Below are 25,836 nucleotides of genomic sequence, written 5' to 3' on the forward strand. Positions count from 1 at the left end.
TAAAAGTTGTTTAATGTCCCTGTCTGTCAATTAATAGATGTTAATGCTAACATCTGTTGGTTCTTGGTTGGTGTCTGCTGAGTGATTATCCTCCTTGTCTGGGTCCTCCCTCTTTGCAGGCATTACTCCCAGGCCTGTGTGAGCATCAGGTATTGTTTCCTCCAATCCTCTCGTGTGGTTCTTTCCCAGCCTTGGATATCACTGATCAATACTTTGCTGAATGCCCTACATGACCCTCATCAGATTTCTGGCTTCTTTCTCAATATTTCTTTCTGCTAACTCTAGCTCCTTTCGGTCTTCTTGGACTCATAACTTTGTCTTCTCGGCTTGAAGAATCTGCCAGATTCCTCCTGCCACATTTCCTTTCTTGTGCCACAATCTGGAAACTCTCACAAGATGGCAAGTTGGGACAATCATAGAGCTGACCTCAAATGTTTGCTATATCTCAGGAATCACTTCCCTTCATTACTCGATGTCCAATGCCTTGAAACCATTGTTTCATACATTTTGTCCAGTGTTTTAAGTTGTTTCATACTGGAGGGTAAAGCCAGTCCCTGTTACTCCATCTTGGCCTGAAGCAGAAGAGCAATATGCTTTTTCAATGTATGATTTCATTTTTTTTTTCAGGAACATTTTCTTGAATTATACATGTTAGTAATTTTTTTCTATTCTCTTTAATTTTCACCTTCAGGAATTTCTATTATCTGTATATTGGACTTTCTTTGCCTGATTTCAATGATCTTTTTCTCAAATTTTTAAAATCTCATTCTTTATTTTTTTATTTTAAAATTTTACTTCTTTTCACTTTGATTTTTAAGGCATTAACTGTTGTGCATTTTGCTCTCATTATTCCTTATAGTTTAGTCTTTATTTCTGAAATAATTTTTTCTTTTATTTTTACATCTTTCCTGAGGTGTCAGCTCAGTTAGGAGTTTTCCCTATTTCTTTTTTTTTTTTTTAAGAATTTATTTTTAAGCAGTTTCTTCACCCAGTGTGGGGCTCAAACTTACAACCATGAGATCAAGTGTTGCACGCTCCACCGACTGGACCAGCCAGGCATCCCTGAATCTTTCCTATTTCTGACTTCTGTTGTTCTTCCAAGTCTTCAGTTACTTTCTTAATGTCTTTTGCTTCATTTTGAGGTACTAAGTTACAATTTTGATCTGTCTTATGGACACTTCTTTCCAATGTTTTTATTGTTTGCAAGGATATAATTTTCATTGTCTTCTGCTTTAAAGTAGTAACTTTGTATGGGCTTTAAGCATTGGTTATTTTTGTGTGACATTTGTTTTCCTGAGCATTTAGAACAAGGAGGAAATGAGGTTCAAGAAAGCTTTTCAGCTCCCTTTTCTGTTGTTGTGCAGTGTTAACACATACATGAGCTTGTTTTTTGACCCTCTGGAACTCTGTTCTTTCCCTCCACATTGGGATGGACTTCTTTTTTCCTCCTTTACTCATCTATGTTCTGATCAATTTTTATTCCATTCCCATGGGTTTCTCTTAGCTGTGGGACTCTGTTGTGGAAGGGAGCTCTGGATTGCTTTTGAGAATTCAAAGGGTGAGACAGATCCAGCCTCTTCAGGCATTCTTATCATGGGCACTTTTCTTAACCTGGTGTTGGAAAAATCAATACACTTCCAGTTTCATCTGCCCTTCTCAAATTAGCCCACTAGTGTACACCTGTGTACATCTGTTGTCTGTTCTCCAGCTTATCAAACCATGCCCAGTTGCCTCTCTCTCCTTCCTCCTGTATGGATCTTGCTACCATGCAGATTTTGTGGCTGTTAATGGTCAGTCTTCATCTGCTTGTATTTGAGGGTTGGTGAGGATAGTTTGTTACCTAGTTGTGTTTAAATGTTGTCCATGGGTTTCTCAGCTCTTCTATCTAGTTACACTGTCTGTTTTTATGAGGGCAATCAGACAGATCGAAACCTCTGCTGTCATCACCACCATTTTCTGAAAATTCTGTACCAATGTCCAATATTTTGAAAGAGCTTCTTGCTCACTGACAAAGCCCTAGACAGACCAAAACCAGGAAAGAGAGGTGAGAGACAGGATTCCTACTAAGAAAAAAATGGAGAAAAGCATGAGATGGTTATACAAAGCTTTCAGTTTAGGTGCTGAGTGTAAGGGGATGGTGTTGATATTTGGAGAGCTGCTTTGTTTACTTCTACTCAGTAAGTATGAGCTCATCTTTTCATCATGAGACTCAAGAGGCCCTGTGATAGTTAGGGCACATATTGCCTGTTTTCGTATCCATAGATCTCAAACCACTTCAGGCTCAGTAACTTGTAGTGTTTTGTCTTGTTTTTAATGAAAATGGTCTATTTCCACATTCTCACTGCCACTTACGACTTCCAGCTCTAATAGTCTGTGCTTCCAAGGATCTCAAAATCTTTGACAGATATTTCATTGTATGGTTCCTTTTCTGACCTTGGAGATGCAATCCAGGATTCCAGCTGCCCTATATCTTGCTAATATTAGTGATGGAATTAGCATCACAGGGTGATAAATTGCTAAGAGTCCCAGACTTCCAACTCATGCTTTCCTGCTTTAACCATGTTGCATTCCCACCTGAGTTTGCCTATCCCACTCTGCAAAATAAACCCAGGTCATTTGTAAAGGGGACAAAAAGGCACTGGGCAATGAGTATACCTAAATTATACTGGGCATATTGCTTCATCTTTCTCCTTTTGAGTTGTTGGGCTTTCCTGGTAACCAGACATTGAGGAGATGCTCAGAGTATTGGCTACAGGTAACTGCCCATGTTTCATTTGAACCAGAGATATAGGGAGCCACGGAAGAAAATGGGATAGATTCCCAGATGTGAAGAACTGTGACATTGGAAAACACAGTGGAATTAGGGTAAACTTTATCTCCAGATGGAAACAGTGCCTTTCTACGATGTCTCACTATTTACAAAACTATTATGTTTTCTTCCATGGTTTGGAACAATGTCTAAATAGGTTTTTTATGGTTCTAGGGTCCCATGTAGCCCAGTATCTTCTCAAAACCACATTCAAAAGAAAATGTACTTCAGAAACTAAAAGCAATTTTTAAAAGCACACTAGTCTTTACTGTACCTCCCTAAGATGGGGATCCAATTTCTAATCCTAAAAAACACAATGCCCATTCAATTTTTCACTTATCTCCAATTCTTTCACTTCACAGCTACTCTGTAGCATCTAACTCTCAATTTTCTCCAAAACTTACCCTGACATCCTACAGATCTTCATGCATGAATTTTTTCACTATCAACTTTCCTTGCTCTGATGCCTCACCAGAAGTTGCACAGGGATTACCATACCTACCAGACTTCTCCACCAAAGGTGGGAGACCCTATGGCTCCATATTCTTTGGTCTTCTTTTGCTGCCTGCAGAGGAAAGCTGGCAGGACCACTAGGTATTATATTCTTTGCCTGCTCTGAATGCTTTTCTTACAAAGTAAGTCCAGGAGAAAATTGATGAATAGAGGCCCCCTTATATGTTTAATCAATAATGGAAAATACACTTGAGAAAGCTTCCAAATGAGCCCCTGGGGTTGGTGATAGTGGTGAAAGGGGCCTAAAAGGCTGGGAAAAATTAATACTAGCCAACCCAGTGGGTGGACAGAGCTTCCAAAAGGCAGACTTCTAAGGGAAGACTGAGGTATGACCCTGGGTATTGCAGAAGCAGAGTGTGTGGTCCAAGCTCCCTGGCACCCCTCTGGGAAAATTCAGGTTTACTTAGTTCTCTTACATATGCTTCAGTTTAAACCTAGGGGATAGATGGCAAAAGTGAGGAAGTATTATGCAATGACCAAGGACAGTCAAAAGCTTAAAGTGGGCCTAGAATATAGGAGTCTACGGAAGTCAGAGAGGGGCAGTGTGGCTCAATTAAACTGGGGTCAGCAACAGGATGGTCCACCAGGAGTAACAAGAAAGTAGCAGTTCCCATACATCTAGAAAGTCCTGGGGAAACCAGTAGCTCAGATTCATATGCGGTGCTAGAAAGGTCAAGGCAAATATTTTGTTCTGGGAAAGGAGAGATCCTGGGTATGACAGGAACTCAATGCTGGGGAATTCGATAAGGATACAGTGACCAGAAATGGACCTAATCCAAGGAGACTGGTTGCTGAGAACAAAACAGAACCTAGTTTTTAGAATGGAGGGACAAGATCAGGGATAGCCCCTAGGAAATCTGAGTGAGGCTGAGCCCCCAAGTACAAAGTGTAAGAGCCAGGTGCTGTGTAGGATATGTTGCCTGATGTTCATTAAGAGCATGGGCTTGTGTTCGAATCCTGACTCTGTGACCTCCCATCTTTATGACCTCAGGAAAGTTAGAGAATTCCGGTCCAGCTTCCTATCTCTGAAAGGGAATTAGTAATTCTTACCTCACAGAATAGTCCTAGACATTATAGGGCACAGTCATCGTCAAGCACTGGTACTACAGAGTAGGGCTGGAAAACATGTTAGGACTTCTTCTCCTCCTACTAACACCACTGTCACCATCATCACTGTATCTTACCCACCCTGTCAGAACAGGACTGGCCCCAGAGCCTGGGCGGCTGATTCTGCAGACGAGTGTTGGGACGACGAAGGCACAAAATGCACACACATGTCCAGACGAGATGGCCCCAACTTACTCGAGCTTGTTTGTAAGTCAGTTGTTTGCCACTTAGAATCCCTGTCTCTAAAAGCTATACTATAAACAATGGTTGGTTTTCCAGGTGTGCCTACCCATGGCTTTTTGTTCACGAGAAAGACGTTAAACATTGAGTCAGTATGAGGTGAGCCACCATCTTCTCTCAAGCTTTTAGGGCTGACCTTCAAAGCAGAGGACTTGAGAGCAGAGTAGTGGGAATTCACTTGAGATGAGATGAGCTCACAACGGCTACACGATGTCTCTCCCAGAGATTCATGTCCCTCTTGGAGCCATGCTATGGTCCTACTCCTGGCGAGCTGCACCAAGCCAGCCAGAGTGGTGGCCCAGGTGTCCCAGGGTTGAGAGCTGGGGAGAGGGGGGATGACTGGGCCTTCTTTGCTATAATCCATTATCCTCATTCATCTCTCCTGCTCCTGATGAAATAGCTCTAGGGAGTGGACATGTCTGTTCCTGCCAGCTGTTGTAAGAGAATTAAAAGTCTCATGTGAGGCTATGATGAACAATTTAATGATGTGACTGTGAATTAGGGCATAACCGCAGAACTGTCACTTCATTTTTGGACTTAGATTGGTGGAGCTGACTTTATGCTGCCTGACCAGCAAATGGGTCCTGTGATGTAGCTCTGAGCAGGGAAGGCAGAATTTGCCAGGAAGGAGAAGAAGAGGAGGAACAACAACAAAACTTGATCAGACTGTTCCGACCAGAGAAGAGCAACAGAAATTCTCAGATTAAATGGGAACTACAGCAATACCCAACTTATCCCAAATTTCTGGAGAAGAAGGAGCTCTAAATTAATGCGTTTTTTAGACAACTGAAAGCAAATACTTCTTCCCAAAAATGGAAACTTCTAAAAGCACTTTCATCATTGCTCCATGCTGTAATGGACTTCTGTCCCAAGGAGCTTTTGAGGCATGTAGGGCTATTTTCCCTGGCACTGAATGACTCCCAACTGATGTGTTTTTCTATTTGGAGACTCTTGCCTCTTTTTTGCTGCCAGCTACCACTTCTCAGTATGTAATCTCCCAATATCTCCCACTCTACTTGCTTGTCTTTAAATTCTGTAGAAACTAAAGGTTACCAGGGAAAACGAGAAGATCAATCTGTTAGAGCAGTATCCATCAATTTCATTTGCTTCTAAGGCAATAAAGTTGTATCAAGGGTGGTTCTTCTTCTTTACCCTCTATTTGTCTTCTCTGCCACCCACTTGTCTAAAACATACAGAGAAACACACACACACACACACACACACACACACACACACACACACACACACCTTGTTGAATACAAAGGTCCTAACTCAGTCATTTCCTCCATCCCAATCCTTGCCATTTCTGCCCTTAGGCACAACCCATTAGGATTTCTTTTCTGGGCCCCATCTTTTAGAGGACCCTGCTGTAGCCCTTCTATAAACTTGTTCCTTCCCAAGGGTCAAGGAGTCCATGGGGCCAAGAGTAGAGCCCCATAGGGAACACATGCCTCCTCTTTCAGAACCATGTTTTGGGTGCCTAGGACCCTGGGGGTCCCTACCACATGGCTCTGAGCCACCTTCCAGGGCCTCTTTCACGTATCTGTCTTCTGGAAGGTGGACTGTGTTACTGGCATGTGCACTCTTAGGAGTAGCCAAGTCACCTGTGGTTGAAGGGGTGAGGGCGGAGGTTGGCTGTGCAGGTTGAGGTTGCACAGACAGAAGAGCAAACCCCCAACTCAGAATGGAACAGGAAGAGAAGAGGGACACCTCTCTTTGTACTCCTGCCAAAGTAGCACAAACCTTAAGGATGAATTGAATCCCTGCTTGATTCTAGGACTTCCCAATGGCTTTTGTGGATGGCCCATCTAACACACTTCTAGCTTTTGGGGTTCTTGGCCCCCTCAATTCCAAATACCTTCAACTGCACTCCCTAAACTTTGCAAGTACTCCCAAAGTTTCCAAAGAACATCAAATATAATTTTCTGACTCAGGACATTCTCCTCCTAGCCTCTGCTAGAAAACTCAGTCCTCCATTCCTTTCAAAATCTGGAATCCCATTCCTTCCCATTTCTGCAGTGCTACCCTTTGAAGAAACAAGCTACTCCCTCTTTAATATCCAATTTTATTTCTTTGATGAGCCTAGAGAATTTTAAAAACACCAAGTCCTCTATAAGGAATCTCTACAAGACAGATTATCTTCTCTACCTAAAAAAAAAAAAAAATCCACAAAATTCTGAGAGTGAGCAGTATGGAGGTGACAGAGAAATACTTTTCACATCTCAACAGATCAGACACACTCTCAAAGGAGCATCCAGACACCCATAGGCTCTTCCTGGCTCAGAGGGTCACTACCTATAGTTCAGTCTGTTTTGGGACATCCTGCTCCATTTCTTGACTCTGTACCTCCCCTCCTCCCATCACCTAGAGCACCTCTTTCCTTGAGTGTCTTGTTAGTCTCTCATCTGGCCTTTGTTCTTTCTTTAAATATTCCTATTTTATTTGTTTTTTTTTAAATTGTGGTATAACTGACATACAATATCCTTAGTTCAGGTGTGCATCCTAGTGATTTGATATTTTTATCCATTATGAAATGGACTCTGTTCTTTAAATCCTTGCTTGATGCTGCAGCAAGACAAAAATCAGAGTGCCTCACCCTGTGCTTGAGACATTGCCCTCCCCGTGCAGAAAAGGTCTCCCACTCCAGGTCCTCTATGACCAAGCCTCTCCATTTTCCCAGACTCATATCCAATCCATCCCAACCCCATCAACATCAGATCATCCATAATTCCTCCCACACACATTTTGCTAGGACTTGCCTCTAGAGCTCTGTTTATGCTATTCCTCTGCCTGGGTGACCATGGCCATCATCCTACCCCTTCATTGACCACCACCCTTCACATGACAAACTTCTGGTTGTCCCTTCACACTCAGCCACATATCACACTTTCCAACCTTGCTCCTCTCTCCCACCAGCAAAGACTAGGTAGTGGCCCTCGACTGGACTCCCACAGCTCTGGTAAAGCCCCTTTACCTTGGAATGTACCATATTCCATTGAAATTATCCACCCCGTGCCCTTAAGTGACTTGAAATGTCTCAAAAGTAAAGACTGCATCTTTTTCACCTCAGAGTCCCAGCCCTGCTGCACCAAGCACTCAGTAAATGTTTACTGAGCAGATCCAAACTGAAAAGAGTATGTGCATTTTTGTAATACTTAGTTATTTCTTCACTAGTGACTCACTCCAATAAAGATACCAACTGAAAGTTCTGTTGACTTGCTCCTGGGCTAACTATGACTAAGGCTGCCAGAAGTATAACTATTAGATGACAATTATAATTAAACAGTTAATTATTATACATTTATTGAGCATCTACTGCCTGCCAAGCTTTGTGGACAATTACACAGTTCTACTCAGAGGCACAAAACACAGGGCCTGCCTTCAAGGAGATTATAACCTTGATGGTTTCTCTGGAAATTAAAAAAAACATCATTTACAACAGAGTATTTTTAATCAAAGGGACATTTTAAAATTCTCTTTTGCCTTTCAGTGTCTGAAAATGTTTGATTATCAGTTCACCTAACGTTCCCAAGCCACAGGGCCTCTGTTTGGCAGGCATGGTGTGCCTGAGAGAACGGAGAAAATCAAATAAACTATTATAGGGGAATGTGTATTTTCAGGCAGTAAAAGACTCTGGGAGTTAGAAAAGCAACTACAGACTAAAAGGAGGAAAGGTGAAGACCTGTTTCTTTTCTTTTGGGAAAAAAATTAGAACGACCCACTTAGAGAGACTTTTTTGGGGAATAATTTTTTTCTATAACAATGATCGTGTGACCCTGGGTCAGTGGCTCTCCAACAGCGACAGTTTTGCCCCCTCCAGGGGAAATTTGGCAATGTCTTCAGACATTTTTTGGTTGCCACATCTTGGGAGAGGGGGTAGTCTATTAGTATCTGTGTATTGGATGAAAGCCAGGGATGCAGATAAAAATCCTATAATGTAAGGACAAAGCCCCCAGCTGAGAATGATCCAGCTCAAAATGTCAATAGTGCTGAGACTGAGAAACCCTGCCCTATGTTATGGGGTGGGATGGACACTAACTGCATTCCAGAATTCCACAGAAACAACTAAATCTAATAACAGCCCTTGGTAGTCACAAGCTTGACCCCCGGCTGCCTCTGACTCATGCATAAGGGTAAAGCTGGGGCTTTGACAGGCCGGAACAGAGATCTTGGATGATTTTTATTCTGTAATTAGTTTTTAAATAGTCTCACTCTCCTTTACCCTCCCCACCCCCCAGCTGCCTTCTTTTAAAAAAGGAAATTAAATAAACAAGAACGACACCCCCCCCCAATGCCTGTTGTTTATGTCACTGGCTTTTTCTCGTTTTTTTTTGTTGTTGTTGTTTTGGGTGTTTTTTTTTTTTTTTTTGGCTGATGAAATAAAACACGATATAATGGACAAAGGAAATCATCAAAGGCTGCTGCTAAGGCTTGGTGGTAGCTCGCCGAGCTCAGCAAAAGCCCTGCTTATGTGAACCACTCCAAAAGGCAAACACCTCAAACAGAGAAGAAATGCATAGGTGGAATATGATCGTCGCAATTTGTTAATTGTGCTTTCCCCACGGTTGATATTTCTGGGTTATTTATTTATTTAAATACAGTGGTGTACGTTTGAAGTAAGAATATCCCCATCCATATTGTTCTATTTTCCCCTGTGAGGGTCATGTTTCTTCTGTCAATAACACAAGCTTGGATCTCCTTGAGCCCCAAATTACACTTCCTCGTAAGAGATGAAAATGTCACATTTTCCTTGAGATCTTTATTCCACATGACTTCGCTAATGACTAGGGTAAAATTGAGAAGTTCAGGAAAAGGAAATCTCTCCCTCCATCAAAGCGAGTAAACAAACCAAAGGAAAACAGGACGCCAGAAGCTAAAATGTGTAGAGAGTTTAAAATATGTTCCATAGATCTGGAGGATAGCCTAGGTCTATTTGTGGCCCTCCTTGCCTGTCCACCCAATTATCCCCATGATATATAACCATGTCATATGGCCAACACTAACAAAATTTTTCCACCATTTTGTTGTGAGTTTTTGTCTCTTGGCATTGAAAAGACGTGAGGCGAATGCTTATCCAATCCCTTCATTCTCACCTTGCCCCTTGTTGCCTCAGCACCACTCCCTGGCTCATGGGTACCCAGGAATGCACATTAGCATGCTGACTCACATCTCCAAGCCCTCATGCATAATATCTTCTTGATCTGAAACACTTGCCCTACTTGCCCACTTGGAGAACTTTTCACCTTCAAACATTGCTAAGACAGTGCTTGTATGGAGATTTTTCCGACCTAAAATATTCTCTCCCTACACACATATTTCTGTGTCCATGTAGGGAATGTGGTTGGTGCCTCACTCATACCTTCTGGGACTCCCCCAGAAGCCACCTGGAGATTCAGTAATTCCTGTGCATGTCTATGGCCTCATTTCTCAAGCATCTGTTTCTCTTGACTTGAGGGTTTTCTCTGACCACAGGAGCACATCATCCCCACGTGGAGTAGGCAAAAGTGCCAGGAAGTTAATGTCCCAAAAGCAACCCCTAACCATTGAGAGGCAGGAATTCACTGATAATCACCTCAGCTTCTTACTGTACAACAGGACAATTCTGAAGGGTGCTCTCCACCATGTCTCAGAGGGCTCCAAGGACGTCTGGGCCCCTCTGACCCCCAGTCTTTACCTACTTTTTAATACACTCTTTTTTTTTTAAGATTTTATTTATTTATTTGACAGACAGAGATCACAAGTAGGCAGAGAGGCAGGTAGAGAGAGGGGGTGGGGAAGCAGGCTCCAGAGAGCCCAATCCAGGGACTCCATCCCAAGACCCTGGGATCATGACCTGAGCTGAAGGCAGAGTCTTTAACCCACTGAGCCACCCCGGCACCCCTTTTTAATACACTCTTGATTGGCTTTTTCTCCTTCTCTGTTTCACTCTTTCACTCCCTTTTTGTGCTCCCTTGGATCACCTCTCAAATAAATGAATGGCACTCAAATCTCAATCACAAGGTTTACTTCTTGGAGAAGAAAATGAAGACAGTCCCATGCAAACTTCTGTTTTCATGTAACTGCTCTGTGTTGTATTTCTTCCTTTCTGTATGTCTTGGATAATTCCTTCAAGAGCAAGCACTATTTGTTATTTATCTTTAACCCCAGTGCCTAGCAAATGCTGGACCCTCTGTAAATGTGTGTGGAAGCAAACTGAGGGGGAAACTGAGGCATGAGGGACCCCCTGCAGAAGACCTGGAAGCCTGGCTCGGTGAGAGTACAGAAGCAACAACAAAATGCTCAGTTGAGAGGAATTTTCCAAGCAGACCAGTGGTATAATAAATAAGTGGAAGGTGAAATCGAGGGTGGGAGAGAATCCATACTGGCTTTTGGGTGGCCATGGAAAGGGGATTTCCAGCCGCATGGAAGGTATAAACTGGACCAGACACAGATGAAGGGGTGGCCTGGTGTCTCTTTTGAAGAGACACCTTCTTGGGTGGTTGAGCCCCAGACTCATGGGTCACATGACATCAAGGTTTAGCCCTCTGAGAACTTGACGCCAGCTTTCATATAGTTTCTGCTCAGCAATGAATGCTAACAAGGTGGAAAACACACAATTTGCCTTCTAAATGACAAAGCATGTGTTGGGCTGTAGGTTTACTGTGGAGGACTCAGTAGAGAAGGGAGGGAAGAAATATGATGCTCTTGAAACAGGGTGTCCCACGTGTCCAGGTGGAGGAAGCAGAAAGCTCCAGGAACAGAGCACTGGGTTTTATTTGGGGGATGTGGTGGGGGGAGAGTGCATGGTTTCATCACAAGGCTGGATCTTCCCTTAATTTTTTTTCTTTTTGTATCTTCTATTTTTTCCCCATTTGTAATGATGGGACCCTAATGAAAATTCTCAACTGATGTGAATGAACTAGGTATCAGGCCCTATGCCAGGGGCTAAGCTTGAAGCAAACAAAAATATCATCCCTACCCACAATGAACTTAAAATGTAGCAAGGCCATATTCAAAGACTTGCTAAATATATTATCTGCATTACAGTACATTTCCAGAAGAGCCCAGAGTAGGGTATGTGAATTCCACGGAGGGGACAGGGCAAGCTCAGCGCTAGAGGAGAACTGAAGTTGGAGCCAGTTTTTGAAGCAAAGCAAGGATTTCATCAAGAAGTGAAGACAGGGAAGGCATTCCAGATATTTATTCATTTGTTTATGTGTTCGCTTTCTTTGCTGGATATTTATTGAATTCCTATTATGTGACAGGCATTGGGGAACAATAGTGAATAAGATGACAGTACTGCCAATTAAGGAATGCATAGTCCGGTGCTACAAGCTGACAAGAACCAGGCTGTGACCTGACAGTAGAGCAAGGACAAAAGGAGTAATTAGCACATTGTGTAAGGATACATTGGATGACACTATGCTTCCAAGCCTGGAAGACATTGGTAGGGGCAAGAGTCAAGGATGGTGTTCCAGAAGAGATGACATCCCATCTGAAGCCTGAAGGTTAAGAAGGCGTTGACCAAGTGAGGACTGATGCAGAATATTCTGGGCAAAGTGGCTTTTCTGTACAAAGGCCCTTTTCTGTGAAAGGGCCCAGGCATGCCATGCTCAACTCTGAATTTTAGAAAGATTACTCTGGCTACCAAGTAGAAAATGAACTGGAACAGAGAAAGAGGTAGAGGCAGGAAGACCAGTTGGAAGGTGACTGCAGCAATTCAAATGAGAGCTAGAGTACTAGGAATGAGTGGTGCTGGTAGGTAGGGATGGGGAGAAGTGACCCAAGTGGCACGCGCACACGACCATAGGTACCAAAGAATGCAGTAGAACTGCAGCCCATAAGGTGGTTACAGCCTGGAGTGAGTGGTAGAAATTGATGGGAATCGAGGCCATGCAAATGTTGGTGGACGTCCAATGCCATGCTAAGTTTGGAATTCACTCTACAGGCAGCAGTAAACCATTGACGGATTGAGAGGAAAGAAGATTGTAACTTGAATATTTCCAAAGGATGGACTGGCAATAAAGAAAATTGTCGCCACCTTGGAAGTTAATAGAATAGTCCAGATACAAAATTGAGGAATTTGAGGAGTTTGAAACCTGCATGTAGCAAAAAGAATCTAGGCTAAAAAAGAAATGTAAATTCAATTTTCTTCTACTTTTTTGTTCTCTTCGAGCCCTCAGTGGATTGAATGACGCCCACCTACATGAGGAAGAGCAATCTGCTTTACTATGTCCACGAATTCAATCATTAATCTCTCCCAGAAACTCACAAACACACCCAGAAGTCATATTTAACCAGATATCTGGGCCTCCCGAGACCCAGTCAGGTTGACACATAACATTAACTATCATTCATGGTAAGCACTTCGTATTAACCTATTTACCATTGTGAAGATTAAATTAAATAGTGCACATAAAATTCTCAGCAAAGTGATGGTCCATACAAATTAAGAAATAATAGCTACCGCTATTAGTTCTATAATTTTATTGTTAACACTGAAAGTATGAGCTAGTGCTGTGACAGTGGAGAGCCAGAGGAGGGAATCATGTCAGCAATGTCATGCTGAATATAGACTTTGATAAAAACACTTTCCAAAAATAAAAGACAGAAAGCGAGGTTCTTTTTTCATTGTATCTAAGCAGTTGGAGGTACGAAATCCAGCCAATTTACTTCGAAATATTATGATATTATTAAGAAAAACAGGCATATGGTGAGAATGATTTGATAGGTTTCAAATTCCTCAAATTCTTATATTGAGTATCCTAATTTTTTTTAATACAAAGGCTATATACTCTCAGTGCAGATCTGCGCCAAAGTCAGTCATTCTTTCTAGCCTAGATTCTTTCTGTTACATGGAGATTTCAGAGCTTGCCCATTCGGGGTCAGTGACGTGTCAGTTGGTTATTTTTATCTTTACCTGCAGGCAGAAGTGAGTTTACCCTAAAAAGAAAACAAAGCAGAAGACGTGCAGTATTGGGCATCGCTGGCTCTGCTCAGAGATGCCCTCTGACAGCAGCTCCGCAGCCAAACTTGGGAACAGACTTCCCTGTGGGTCCTCCAGAGTGATGCCAGGACTATGACCTGGGCTTTGGGTCGTTCATAACTAAAGGACTTGCAGAGGGATGAGCCAGAATAAAGCTTCATCTCCTACACAGAATATGCAAATACACAAGAACCAAGAGCTTCTCTTCCATTGTGTCAGGACAGCTGGAATTTTATGAGATGACTTTCCAGGTTATGGCTGGATGAAGCTCTAAATATCCATCACGGGACCAGCTGGTAAGTGAACACCACCCAAGATGGCACCCTAAACTCTGTGAACCTCCCCAGCAGAAAGCAATAAATAATACCTGTGCAATCCTGAGAAATTACTTTCCTTCCCACTCCCCCTGCTTACACATGTTCTCCAAGCACCCAAGAACAAAATGGTGGCCGTTAGTCTGTGAGTGTTTATTCAGCAAGTGCTGGTGTCCTCAGGAATCTCTCTAGCCCAATATTCTGTTTGATCTGTTCAGGGCTGGCTCTGAGCTGGCCCCACAAAGGATCTTATTACTTTTCCAAAGCAACGGGGATCATCCTTTATACATCAGAGTAAAATTATTTGGTTAAAAACAAACAGAGCTAGCTGGTTAGAGAAGAGGTTTATTTCTCATTGCTCCCTCTGTCTGGAAGTCTGCTTAAGAATTTAGAAGTGAGTTGGGGAAATTCAGAGGGGGAGACAAACCATGAGAGACTGTGGACTCTGAGAAACAGAGGGTTTGGGGGGGGGGCGGTTGGGTGAGCCTGGTGATGGGTATTATGGAGGCCACATATTGCATGGAGCACTGGGTGTGGTACATAAACAATGAATTTTGGAACACTGAAAAAAAATTAAATTTAAAAAAAAATGAATGTAGTACCACTGAAACAAGATGAAACCAGAGAGGGAGACAAACCATCAGAAGCTCTTAATCTCAGGAAACAAACTGAGGGTTGCTGGAGGGGAGGGTGCTGGAAGGGATAGGGTAGCTGGGTGATGGACATTGAGGAGGTCATGTGCTATGGTAAATGCTGTGAATTGTGTAAGACTGATGAATCACAGACCTGTACCCTTGAAGCAAATAACATATTTTATGTTAATTAAAAAAAATAATTTAGTACCACCTAAGTCTGTTTAAGACCCATGTTGAATAAACAAGACAAAATTTTAAGATATGTCCATTTTTTTACCCTAAAGTTATCAATGAATATCAACCTCATATATCTTGATAATAAAATCATCAGGGTATAGGCATTCTTGTTCTTCTTCTCTTTCTCTTCTGTTTTTGAAATGCTGTTTTAAATTAGAGAAGACAAATGTGGGTCAGTAGAGCTACAGAGTGAGAACAGGACATCTGGAGAACTGAGCCAATATGAGGGTTCGGAGTCCACCTTCCTTCTTCATGTGCAATTCGAACCAACTCAGGAGCACACAGAAGCCCGGTGACCATAACCACGGCTCATAACTGTGCTTAAAAACACTTTCAGTGGTAGTCCTTGCTAAGAGTTTTTTATATTTCATTTCCTTGATAATATATGGACTGACCTTCTCGGGGGATTTACAGGTTTCAAGAGAAAGCAAACCTGTGATTTAGTTAAGATATCGAGTGTGTGGAACAATCAGGACTAGCAATAAAAGAGAGAGAAAACTTTAGGACATTCTTGGTTAGTTGTGAGGACTTTGTTCAAACATAACCCAGTGCATTGGTAGAGACTTGTGTTCAGTTCTATTAGATCTCATCATGTAATTTTGGATAAGTAACTTAAACAGAAACATCTTGGATTGGACAGGACATGATTTCTGGAATCGGACAGATCTGGTTCTAAATCTTGGCTTTGCTATTTAACTAAATAGTGACCTTGGGTACATTAATGAAGAGCTCTGAACCACTTTCCTCGTCAATCCAATGGACAAGGTGATCCTTACCTCACACTGTTTTATGAAGAACAAATGAGATTTTTGTGTAAAATGCCTTCCACTTTCCCTTGTTTTTTCTTTTTCTAATCCAGCTTTAAATGAAGAATTATACCTGTGCCTGCTTGTCTAATGATTTTGGGGAAGAATTAGTTAAGATTAGTTAATCCCTAGAAACCAATTTTAATGAATAAAATAAATTAGTTTACAAAAAAAAGCCATTATTATTTAGAATTAAGTAGTGCACATGCCCAGGGGCCTGAGGAATGGGTGGAATTCACAAACCAACTCTCACCTATGAGGCCCTTGGCAAGTTACTCCTCTGGGCGTCAGTATCCCCCAGAGCACAGTGGGGCTGGATGGAGCAGCAGATTATAGGATCACTGTATGAACAGGAAAGTCCTCCCAGCTGTCATGCCCTTTGATTCAATCAATGAGTAACTTTGCAGTTCGTAAAATATATTCCTATAGAAAAACATTCAAGGATAAGTAAGAATTGTCTAAGAGTGACTTCTATAGCATCTTCCTTCTGTGTGATTAGATAGTTTTCTGATTTCGAAGGCTTTGTGATGGTACATGAATCCGATATTCAAACACATGACTTGGTGAGTTGATTCATGAAATATACGTCACCAAGTTAAAATTCCCTATTTGACATTATCCAACAGCGAGTCCTCAGCTGTTTGTTTCAGTAACTTCTATGCACCAGAGAAGTAATACACATGCATATGCATTTCGGGGGAGAGGGAGCTCTTTTTGCAGTGAATTTCACAAACATTTTAACATCAGAGGAGATACACTTTGAAAAAAATCAATTATGTTCTCATGAACAAAACTGCAGGTGTATCAATGCTTTTATAAGTAGAGTCCAGGGGTGCCTGGGTGGCTCATTTGGTCAAGCATCTGCCTTCGGCTCAGGTCATGATTCTGGGGTCCTGGGACCGATTCCTGCACCAGGTTCTTTGCTCAGCGGGGAGCCTGCTTCTCCCTCTCCCTCTGACTGTACCTCCCCCTTCTTGTGCTCTCTCTCTCTGTCAAATAAATAAATAAAGTCTTAAGAAAAAAAAAAGAAGTAGAGTCCAAAAGATTCTGTCAGACTTAACTTCCTCCTGTCATAAATGACAAGACTATAACAATTTTTCTCACATTAAACATTCATATTTCAAAGGATTTCTTTCCAAGGGTAAAGCCTACAGCAATATCAACTTCTGGGATAAAGGAGGACACTTTCATTCCTAAGATAAAATGTGCACTGTTCATTATTCAGCCGGAAGCCTGGAGCTCTCGCACAATGCTGTCCCCAGGGACCATGCCCAGGATGATGCCACAATGAGACTTTATAATGCGAAGTTTCATCATGGACCTCGTTCATGCAAAATTCATTCTTTTCTGAAAACACAGCAAAGTGCCAAGGACTTCAAACACTTCTAGGGCTTACAGTTATCAAAATGCACATGTATTTCACAATTAAGGATACAATGTTAAATAGCATTTAAAATTTTACCCTTACTGCTCACAGAAAACCCTCCCCCATCTATCTTGTTAAAGAATGGAGCCGTTGTTGTTTAATAACAACCTACACATTAAAAATCTGGCCATTTTACCAAACCTTTACATTTTTGACCACCGACATCACTTTTGTTATCTGAAATAACATCTGCGAAAGGGGTGAGTGCTCAGTTTAGGTCCTTCCTCCTGTCAAAAAGAAACGCGTGTTAAACTCTCAACTTTCTTTCTCAACTTTTTATTGTTTCAATAAGATAATACAGGTAAAAGTCCTAGTGCTAATCTACAGTAAAAGTTAGTTATCTTCTCCATGAATAAAAAGCCCCTTTATCTCTCTGATAACTCCTTTAAAGAGCAAATGCCAGCACGACATTTCCTTAATGGAGAAGTCAGGTCAATAGGCCAGGGGAAACACAGGAGAGGTCCAGGGTTGCTCGGCGGCGGCTGTGCTGAGTTCCTGTTCTTCAATATGCTGCTTGAGCTCTCTGACCACACATCATTTTCAGAGTAGGGCATTCCTACTTTTAAGATCCACAGTACCGAGATTTATTGGGAACTTGGGAATTTGGATCTAAACTGAGGGGCCTCTACCATAACATAGTTGATGTTGAGGAATAGGATTTATAATCCTCTTGAGAGCCTTAATTATTTGGCCACTACCCCCCTTTCATTAACTAGAAAGAAAACTCTGGATGGCTTTGAGAACTCCGTGGTAATCGTACAGGATATACTGACATCTGGTGGCATTGATTAAGCAAATACTCATGAATTAATAAGCAGGGTTGTGATGAAAATTATTGACCACATTGCTTTTAGATACCCAGCACTCCTTCAGAACTTTTCCAAACTCTGTTTTCAAAGGCTTTGCTTTTCCTCCCATAATATTTATCATCTGGCCTAGTCCGTTCGTTTAAGCCTTCAGTAAAAAGTTATGCTTTAACTCAAGGTTAATTGATCCTAGATTAATGACGATTGGTGTGAACTGTTGACTAATTTAGGACTTCAATTTTAATAATAAGGTCTAAATTGTAATCAATTTTTATGGGGTTATTTGGTTTGAAGGAATACTTTAACATGGAATAAATGTGATCCTTCTAGTTTCCTCCTCAGAAGCCAAGAGTGGAGAGCTGCCCACAGTAAAAATAGGGTGTGGTGTGTACAATTTCATGCTACTAAATCATTTGACCTTTTAAAAATACATCTAATCAAATCGAGGAGAGAATTACCACTGTCTCCTTATTACCATGATTCTTTCCAGAGTTGTCCATCAAAAGAAGTAAAACAATAGTTTCCACTCTGCTTTTCAGAGTAAAAAATGAAGACAGATTTTGACTTGTCCAAAGTCAGTGACGAGTCCATGAATAGAATCCGGGAGTTGCTAAGTCTTGGTTCTTGCCACCTTTTGATGTGTGTTTCCATTTAAGATGAGTGACGTGTCGTCAGTTGTCATGGTTTTTAAAAGAGCTCTGTAAGGTCTGGCTTTTGCATCAGATTCTGGACTAAAATCATGTTTAAATTGTGTTTCCTCTCATCTTTTCCTGGTTCTGATTATTTTTTAAGAGTAGTTGATGGTCTCATGACATGAGCCTTCTATTTTGTATTTTGTGTCTCGTGTTTTGAATTTTATGTGAAATTGTGGGTTTGATCTTTGACCTCTGTTTACTATAATACTGATTTGCCACTAATTTGATAGCAAGCCAAAGGGATGTACTGTAAACACGCTGCTCACTTTACACAGCTCTGTTTTACTCTTAAGTGAAGAAATATGTGTGTAGAATATAATTGAGAGGCTCTTGCAGAAGTAAGAAAAACCACATAAGTTTTCAACTTCCCAGGTAGCACGCAGATTAACATAATCACTTTCTGTGATAGAAGGATCTGGTAAATTGAGAGGAAGTCATCAATGTAAAGAGGTATAACTTCACATTTAGTTTTACCCGGTCTATGCACTCATCCCGAAATGGGGGAGATGTGGCATAGACCCCACAGCCCTTCCTAGCTCACTGGGGCTCTGAACCCAGAGAATGCCAATCACAGGTGTGGTCAGCACAGGAGGTAAGATTAAGCCTAAATCATTATGTGCACTAATTCTGGGGTGGAGAGAGCAACTAAGCAGGAAATACACAACATAGAGACATAGGGGGAAAGCATTGCCTATGAGTGAGAAGGGCAGAGAGTGGACATCCTTAAGGCTTAGTCAAGCCTCACAAACCGGGAAGGTGATACTTTCATGAATTTTATGTCCCATTTATCAGCTTTCCAAAGGCATCCATGTTTAGTTCTTAATCCGACAACCAAAGAGAGATGAGAAGACTTTGGCAAAGCTCCAAGGATGGTTTATCTTGTAGCTGCACCCCTGGGACCCATCCAGAAACCATAGGGCAGCATCAGCCTCCAGAAGGTAGAGATATGGCAACGTCAGCATTTTGGGAGGAAAGTACTATCTTTTCTCTTTCCTCCTATTATGGCAACTACCTGGAGTTGCTGGCCTAAAGAAGAAAAAAGTACAAAAGTGTTGTCATATCAGTGTATATTCCAAGTTTTAATTCCGTCATGGGCTGGTTTATGTTATGCCCAGTTTAAGATCACTCAGCCCTTAGGACTCTCCGGGCTTCAGCTAAACATGGTGCATCAGTGGGTGTCCTTGGAAAGTCCTTGGAATACTTTCATTCAATAGAAAAGAATTTGCTATTAAAAACACATTTGTGATATTCAACCCGATCTCCTTTTTTCAGTTTCATCTCTTTTCTCTTAATCATATTCAGAGATAGCGTGAGAATGAAATCATTTGTTTGTCCAACAAATATCTATTGGGCCCTGCCTTCTTTATGCACCATGCAAGGCATGGTGGAGGAGAAAAGAAATACAGGCACTCCACAGATGGTCCCTCAGAAAAAGTATACCTTTTTCTGAGACATGGGGCAGTCAATTGTGCAAAGCTAAAGAATCGAGAATCTCACTCTACCATGAAAATATCTAATAAAGCAAGAGGCACCACAAAGTATGGTGGGATTCTGAGGAAAATCAACGGTTGTCTACAAAAAGTGTGTGGGTTCAGAGAAGGAGAAAGAGAACACTAAATACTAGAGCTCAGGAAAGGTTTGCTAGCAGAGACAGAAAAGGAACTAGAAACCAAAAGGTGACATTCCACAGGGAGCCATTCCACGAGCCAGGAGCAAAGACGAGGTAGGCAAGCACAGAGCATGTTTCGGGAACAAGTCTAACGAAGAGGAAAGGATTCAAGAATGTGCTGCTTGGTGCAGGAGACCTGGGTTCCAGCCCTAACTCAGCCCCTTGCTGGGTGACCTCCGGCCCATCCGCTGAGCCAGCTCTCCCAAAGCCTGTTCATGCGAAAACTGAAAACCACCTCCTCCCTTGATGGGCGTGAGGGGTACTGCACAGATCAAATGAAATAGGCATGAAAATACATTGTGATACCAGCATAAGGGACAGATTAGAGAATGCCTGAAATGCCAGCCAGCCTTGACTTTAATCCTTTAAGTAATAAGAAGTCACTGAACATCTTTGAAGAAGGGAGTGAATGACATGATGAACAAGGTGTAAGGAAGCTAATTCCTTCTCCACCTCCCTCCCGCAGCCGGGCAATCAGTCTCTCTTCTCTGCTGACAATTTTCTGTGATGTCAATTCAACATCTCCTGCAGGTGCAGGGATGAAAACCCATCCCAGCTCTTGGGAAGGGCTGTGCACGTCTTGAAACAATCATGCTGTGTAAATCAAAGGCCTTGCTGCAGCTGAGTCTTCCCATTCACTTGAGCATATCTATTGTTTTTGGAACTTCATCCAATTTATTCACATTTCAAGATGCTTCATACTGTGTACAGAGCATTCTTGTCCTGTATCACCAACAAGCATCCTTGTTTTACGATGTGCTGTCTCTGGCGAGGCAGCGCTAAAGATCATTAGCCCTTTTCCCCCATTTCTCTGCCTTGCTAAATCCAAACACATTTCTGAGCTCCTATAATCTTTTTAATATTATCCACCTCTTGAGAGGAATGGGTTTGCTTTTTCTTTTATTTGAATATCACTTGAAACACTGCTAAAATTCATGATATTACCGAGTTTAACTTAGGGATGAGTCATTTTGCAGCAACAAATTAGAAAAGTATTACATTTCCAAGATATCAATCAAATGCAGTTAACTTTAAAAAAAAATACTATCCAACTTAGTTTTTCCTTTCTTTGTTGGAAACAACTAAAAGGTTTGAAGAAAATTAAAAGGCAATATCCACAGCTCTTTTTAACCCCCCATGAGTGTTTCTATGATTTTTAGTTCTTACCTGTCTAGATGAATGAATGAATGGGAATCATTAGATCTGGAAAAATGTATTTCTTTTTATATCATTTCAGCTCATTTAGGAGTCAGCAAAGATTTCCTATAAATCTTTTCAGGTTTGTGGGCCTGGTGGTCTTTGCCACAACTGATCAATTCTGCCCTTGTAGCATGAAAGCAGCCACAGACAATACAAAAATGATGGGTGTATTTTACACTGTTGGTGGGAATGCAAACTGGTACAGCCACTCTGAAAACAGTACAGAGTTTCCTACAAAGAATTAAAAAGAGAGCTGCCCTATGACCCAGCAATTGTACTATTCAGTATTTATCCAGAAGATACAAAAATTTTGATTTGAAAGGACACATGCACCCCAATGTTTATAGCACTATCCACAATAGACAAATTATGGAAAGAGCCCAAATATCCATCACTGATAAATGGATAAAGAAGATGTGGTATACATATATACACACACACACATATATATGTATGTATGTATATATATGTATACCACATATGTATATATATGTATATGTGTATATATATATATGAATATTACTCAGCCATCAAAAAGAATGAACTCTTGCCATTTGCAACAATGTGGATGGAACCAGAGGGTATTATGCTACACGAAACAAGTCAGTCAGAGAAAGACAAGTATCATATGATCTCATTCGTATGTGGAATTTAAGAAACAAGAAACAAGACAGGTGAACATAGGGGAAGGGAAGGAACAATAAAGTAAGATAAAAACACAGAAGGAGGCAAACCATAAGAGATGGAGGCTTGCTGGAGGGGGATAGGGGGTGGTGATGGGCTCGATGGGTGGTGGGCATTAAGGAGGGCACTTGTTGGGATGAGCACTGGGTGCTGTATGTGGGTGAGGGATCTCTGGATTCTACTCCTGAAACAAGTACTACACTATATGTTAACTAACTTGAATTTAAATTTTAAAAAAAGAGATGAATTGAAAAAAAAATGATGAGTGTGGCTGTATTCCGATGAAATGTTAGCTACAAAAACAGGCAGTGGACATATGTGGCCTTTGGGCTGGTGTCCTTCATTTGTTTTCAAACTATGTGCATCAGGATAATCTGAGTGACTTGTGACCAAAGAAGGAGGCGGGGGGGGGGGGGGGGAGGAGGAGAAGGGGGGAGAGGGGGAGGAGGGGGGAAGAGGAGGAGGGGGAGGGGGAAGGGGAAGGAGAAAGAGAAGAAGAAGAAAAAGAAGAAGAAAGAAAAAAGAAAAGATGCCCAGACCCCAGATGCTGATTCCATGGGTTCAGGCTCAGGTTCCCAAGGTTATTCTGAAGTCCCAAAGTTTGAGAACCCCTGCTCCTTTTCCTTAAGAAATGCAGCTCCAAAATGTTATGTTACTATCAAAATTTTGATAAGAAACTCATAAAAGGGAGGTTTAGACAAGAGAATCAAAGTTGGCCAAATGAAGATTAGTATATTTTAAATTGAAAAAAAAAGAACAATTTCTGCATTTCTAGAAATTTTAGGAACCAGTCATTTTGATCCATAATTCTAGCTTGCATCAATTTCTATAAATCATCTAAATGGTGGCATTTGATAAGTTATGGAACTGTAGCTATAGCCAAATATTCTGGATTTAGTCCTTAGGGTGTAAATTGAATTGAAACAATTTCCACTGATTTTAAAAGGTTCATCATCAGCCTTCCAGCCTCTCAAATAGTTGACTACTACTATTATTAAAATTATCACAACCAAAAATTATTTAATAATAAGAGCTTTACAGCCCATAAAATACCCCCATTGTTCTAGCATAGCATCAGCTGATACTTTATAAATCTGGATCCAGACTTTTTCCAAAAGCTTGTTGAAAGCTACTCAGCAAAGCAATGAAAAGATAGAAAATATTTTTTTCCATATAGAAATTGAGAGGCGCATGGGTTCCACCCTGCACAAAAGCATTTCTCATACAAAGAAAAGACACTCAAATTATAAACAGATGGCCAATCATATGACAATCAATTAAAATATATCAGGTGAGGTCTGGTTCCAAATTTGAATTCCATTTTTGTTGGCTAATGCCAAGAGTTTCCTTCACAGTGGGATGAATTGCTACATGGAGCTGTAGGCTCTGGCCACTCCCTGTCCTCCCTCCCTGAATGGCAAGGGAAGCCTGCTACATAAGCGGAGAACTTGGCATTGGTGGTGGCTTGCATTGAGCCCATCTGCCAGCTGGTGGTGATGGATGGGGGAGTGAACAAGAGCCCTTCTTGGCTAGTGGATGAGTTTCCATTTGGTGCTCTTTTGTTATTCAACCCAAAGCTAATAATTTTTATTATCTTATTATTTTCCTTCTTTTGTTCTTTACAGTACTCTCTCTGCCTGACATACTGTACAAACATTCACCGGGTTTTAAAAAAAAATAAGAGTTCAATTCTTGAATTCTAACACTGGATTGATGACTATATATGTACAAATTACCTCATTTCCCCACGCTTCGATTTTGACAAAGGAGAAAAGTACACTTTTTAATATATTTAATAACACCATTAACAGGTTAATCTTGCTGGAAGGCCGTTGGGTATTAGAACAGAGAAAATTCAATCATCTGATATTTTAAGTTGTTTTTATAAGAGATACCAAGCTGTTTTAAATATGTGGTTAATGATGCAAGACTTTAATGCCTGTATAATTAAGAAATGATTTTTATATTTGCATTGGGCAAATATAAACTGACTTATAAATGCTTAATAACATAGTAATGATCTCTGTATGTGTCCAAATCCTCTTAAACCCAAAGCACCCCCTCCCAATGATGACACATTTAGTACTCTCTGATTTTTATTTTGAAAAGCTGCTAATCCTCGGCTTGTCCTCACTGAAGTGAATGCCGGTGATCTCATTGGTTTCTTTCAAAGCAAGGTGAACCACACTGAAACCCTTTCTGAAGCCTCTGGTAATGCCTAACAGAAACTCTCAGCCATGAGCGATTGTCTGTCACACACCATAACTGCCACTCCGGTTCCAGGGCATGGTCAATAAAACCCATCGTATTCTGGAACTGATTCTTAGAGGTCAAACTTGTAACCATATTTTCCCCAAAGTTAGTGGAATAAAATGTCTTTATGTTTGCTTGATTGAATTTTCCCCCCAAAGAATCAGCATCATGGCTCAAGAATGTTGGTTTACTACCAAAATGATATTTTATCTTAAAGTCACAATACTCTTAAACAATTTATCCCTCTGGGCTGTATTCCCTGTGTCTCTCTTCAGTTTGAAATCAACCCCTGTACTTCTCTCGTCTTGTGATCCAAGAAGACGTACATTCATATCACATCCAATATACATCTCCCAGACCTCCACTGTATGACTTTCCCTTTTGATCTCTAAATTAAACAATGAGTTGCTTATTCACACCTCCTACTTGTAAAGTGGAGGGATCTTGGAGTGGTTTCTTAACTTTCTACATAAAGTGCTACAACCTCCTTAAGAATAACATTCTTTTGCTTGTTGAAAACTTTCAGGGTATATTTTTTTTCCCAAAGATTTTATTTTTTTATTTGAGAGAGAGAGAGCACGAGCAGGGGGAAGGGGCAGAGGGAGATGGAGAAGCAGGCGCCCCATTGAGCAGGGAGTCCAACGCGGGGCTCGATCGAAGACCCTGAGATCATGACCTGAGCCCAAGGCCGGCGCTTAACCAATTGAGTCACACAGGCGCCCCCTAAAGGAAAATTTTACATATGAATATATACTTTTCCCCTTCTTTTTAGTCTTCTATCAAGTATCAAACTATAATATATCAATATCTCAAATAAACAAGACTCCTCAATTCCCAAACAAGAAAAAGGAAACACAAAGATGTTCTTTCGGGGGAATTTATGTCTTTAATTTTCTCTTCTCCAGATGATGAACTATCATTTTTACTTTATTTTTTTTAAGATTTTTTAAAATTTATTTATTTGACAGACAGAAATCACAAGTAGGCAGAGAGGCAGGCAGAGAGGGAGAGGAAAGCAGGCCCCCCGCTGAGCAGAGAGCCTGATTCGGGGCTCAATCCCAGGACCCTGAGATCATGACCTGAACTGAAGGCAGAGGCTTAACCCACTGAGCCACCCAGGCTGAACCATCATTTTTAAAGTCAAATATTCTCTCTATATATACTGTCTCCTGAATTCCTGTTCATCCTCCAACACTTGACTCAAGTCCTGCGCACTCGGAAGTGTTCTCTAACTTCCTCAAACCAGGCAGCTACACTCTTTCTAACCTGGTCTATTTCTGACAGTATATTAGCCGCAGACTAGCCTTCAGTTGTCCTCTCATGCTTTCCTACTGTGCTTTGTGGCTTGCGGAGTCACGTAACTAGTAAGCTCCTCTAAGAATATGAGACGCCATGGCCGCCACTCCAAGTTCTAGGACCTTTCTCTCCACATCATGCATCTCCTTGAACATTGTCACTCTTTACTCAGAAGAAGGAA

This window comes from Martes martes (assembly GCF_963455335.1).
Source record: "Martes martes genome assembly, chromosome: 4".
In the NCBI taxonomy this organism is placed as follows: domain Eukaryota; kingdom Metazoa; phylum Chordata; class Mammalia; order Carnivora; family Mustelidae; genus Martes; species Martes martes.